The 3748-nt window shown below is 36.8% G+C and overlaps 2 long non-coding RNA genes across 3 annotated transcripts in view; one reads left to right on the top strand and one right to left on the bottom strand.

The window, feature by feature from the left end:
* LOC128248607 (uncharacterized) overlaps window positions 1-579 on the top strand; it is a 34417-nt gene extending 33838 nt beyond the window's left edge. Inside the window, exon 3 of the long non-coding RNA XR_008264794.1 lies at window positions 440-579. This is a non-coding gene — a long non-coding RNA (uncharacterized LOC128248607). The remainder of the gene's footprint in view (window positions 1-439) is intronic.
* Window positions 1-3748, bottom strand: part of LOC128248606 (uncharacterized) — an 82290-nt gene that overhangs the window by 65912 nt on the left and 12630 nt on the right. The gene's annotated exons all lie outside the window — the stretch shown is intronic.

Here is a 3748-nt window from a genome sequence, read left to right as displayed (position 1 = left end):
ATTTTGAATCTTTTCATTTGTCTTGCTGGCTTACGTTGTGGTATTTGCTGAATTTTCTTGAGAACAATCTTTTCTTAGGTGGTCAGACTTGGGGGTTTTCTTCTAGCAAAAGGGATGTCCACTTAGTGGTCATCCCTCTTATATGTATACTTTCTTTACTATTTTACTTGTTTCAGTCATTTGACTGCGGCCATGCTAGAGCACCGCCTTTAGTCGAGCAAATCAACCCCAGGAATTATTCTTTGTAAGCCTAGTACTTATCCTATCGGTCTCTTTTGCCGAACCGCTGAAATTACGGGGACGTAAACACACCAGCATCGGTTGTCAAGCGATGTTGGGGGAACAAACACAGACACACAATTTGTTCGACTAAAATGGCGGTGCCCCAGCATGGCCGCAGTCTAATAGCTGAAGCAAATAATTTTTTTTTCTACTCTAGGCACAAGGCCCGAAATTTTTGGAGAGGGGACCAGTCGATTAGATCGAACCCAGTACGTAACTGGTACTTAATTTATCGACGCCGAAAGAATGAAAGGCAAAATCGACCTCGGCGGCATTTGAACTCAGAACATAAAGACAGACGAAATTTCGCACGGCGAGCTAACGACTCTGCCAGCTCGCCGCTTTTATTAAAATAAAATATTAAAGATGAAAGACCTGTGTATGTGTTGTGCAACATTATGTTTGTCTGACTTTCTCTCTCTCTTTCTCCATATGTTGTATGTCTGGCGGGGCTCATCGGTTGGCGCACTTGTGCTGTGCGCGCGCGCGTCTGAGTAAGATACAGAGGGAGAATGCGTTCGTAATATGCGCGTGTAAAAAGCCTTCATTTTGGATCTATCTAAATGTGCGTCAGATTGCCTAAAAGTGTGTGTGTGTGTGTGCATTTGTCTGTCCGTCTGTCTGTCTGTCTGTCTGCATGTCTGTCTGACTGTCTGTCTGTCTATCTATCTATCTATCTATCTATCTATTTATCTATCTATCTATCCATCCATCCATCCATCCATTTATCCGTCCGTCCGTCTGTCTGTCAGTCTGTCTGTCTCTATCCATCCATCCATCCATCCATCAACCTACCTACCTATCTACCCGTCCGTCCGTCTGTCTGTCTGTCTGTCCGTCTGTCTGTCTGTCTGTCTATCTATCTATCTATCTATCTATCTATCTATCTATCTATCTATCTATCTATCTATCTATCTGTCTGTCTGTCTATCTCTAGCCATACCCATATCCGCTATCTACCCGACAAACAATGTATGTATGTTTATTTATCATGTCCACATCCACTCGCCCACGACACATATCTGTTTGTGTATTTGCCTTACCAGCACGTGCTATATTTATATGAAAGCATAACACATACGTGAAAGGCCCTACGTGGTCATCTGAAAAGCTAGAAATACCAGTCCAGAAATACCAGTTCGCTGTCATCTCGCACATAGAACACTTTAATTGTTATAGCTCTTGTTATACATACGAAATATGGGATCCTAGATGTATATGATGAAAAATGACCTGGGGTTAAACGATAGAAGGGGACAGAATAGAGATGAAATTGTGCTAGAAGATGGTTAATACATGTTTCATCATCGATTGTTTACATCACTGTCCAGGGATCAAAACTCATCAGAGTCAATATAAACACCTACACAAAAAGAAAAAAGAAAAATGAAGTCTGTTAATCGAAGATGAAATCTCATCGATGAGAAATAGAATTAAGTCGAATCGAAATCATCATCATCTCTCTCTCTCTCTCTCTCTCGTTCTCTCAGCATGAATACATACATACATTTATAAATGCATACATACACACATACATACATTCATACATGCACATATGCATACATGCATACGTACGTACATACATTCATTCATACATGCATACATACACACATACATACATGCATGCATATATACACCCATACATACATTCATACATGCATAAATACATTCATACATACACGCATACATACGTACAAGTATATTCATGCACGTACACACATTCATGCACAAAAAATGTATATATGCGTATAGATGCACACTCAGTTTGGCCGAGTGGTTAAGAAGTTCAATCCCCAGTCACTAGCTTGAGGGTTCGATCCTAATGAGTGGCGTTCTCTGTTGTTGATTTCAATGGAGCTATGAATCGACCCATCAGTTATGGAGGTACCGCGTTGGCGGAAACTATGTGGAAGCCCGCCTGTGGATCGGCCCTGAGACTTAAAAGTTCAGCCATCTCATAATGAACCCGTTTGAAGATATTCACTTAGTTAGACTCTAAGTTCAAATACCCCGGGTACTTCAACTTTTCGAACAGATAAAAACTCAAGAGCTCAAGATCGGATATAATGACTCAGATCCACATGTGTGTGTGTGTGTGTATGTGTGTGTGTGTGTGTGCGTGCGTACGTGTGTGCGTACGTACGTACGTATGTATGTATGTATGTATGTATCTTTTACCTTTTACTTGTTTCAATCACCAAACAGCGGCCATTCTGGAGCACCGTCACGAAGAAGTCCTTGTTGAATGAATCGACCCCAGTACTTATTTTGTTTTTAAAGTCTGGGACTTATTTTATCGATATCTTTGCCGAACTACTATGTACACATACTATACTAAACGCATTTGGTGCAGTTTATTCTAATTCAACTTAACATGTTGGCTTGAAAAGTTAGCCTCAAATGTTCCCTGTACGCCTACATACATATATGCATACATATATTTATATATAGATACGTACAAACACACATATACATATATAAATACATACATACACATACATACATACATACATACATAAATACATATATTAATGTATGTATAAGCATATATAGGTACATATATAAAGCATTCATGAATATATAAATGTATATACATACAGACCTGCATATATATATATATATATATATATATATATATATATATACAAACATGTATATATACATATATTCACATATATATATAATACATACATACACATACACACACACACACACACATATATATATATATATACATATGTATATACATACATAAACACACATATACATATATATATATATACACACACACATAAATACATATATATATACATACACACACATATATATACATATCCACACACACACACACACACACACACACACACACACATATATATATATACACGTACACACACACGTATATAATGACATATATATGTAAATATATAGTATATAGTACAAATATCTTTGAAATTAATCTCGTATAATTTCTTTTCCGTTTGTTACAGAAGTATTAGGTTCTAAAATCTTATATTACGATCCTTAGAATTTCGTGTTCTCATCTTCTTGATGAAGACATATTAGCGTATATTTCTGCCCCCAAACAGTAATAGAACACTATCGAATCCTGGACATTCCATATTGTATATGGGATCTAAACTCCTAAATAGACATATATATATGGATACATTCACATACACATGCATGTATAAATATATGTATGTACATATACATACATCAATACATACGTACATACATACATATACATACATACACTTATACATACATATATACACACACAAATATATATATATATCTACATATATATACACGTATGTATATATATACGTATGAATATATGCACATGTATGTACATGCATACACACATGTACATGTATACACACATGTACACACGCACACACACACATACACACACACACACACTCACACACACACACACACACACACACACACACACACACAC

This window comes from Octopus bimaculoides, chromosome 8 (assembly GCF_001194135.2).
Source record: "Octopus bimaculoides isolate UCB-OBI-ISO-001 chromosome 8, ASM119413v2, whole genome shotgun sequence".
In the NCBI taxonomy this organism is placed as follows: domain Eukaryota; kingdom Metazoa; phylum Mollusca; class Cephalopoda; order Octopoda; family Octopodidae; genus Octopus; species Octopus bimaculoides.
Note: the sequence above shows the minus strand (reverse complement) of the source record. Positions and strands in the feature narration are given on the sequence as shown.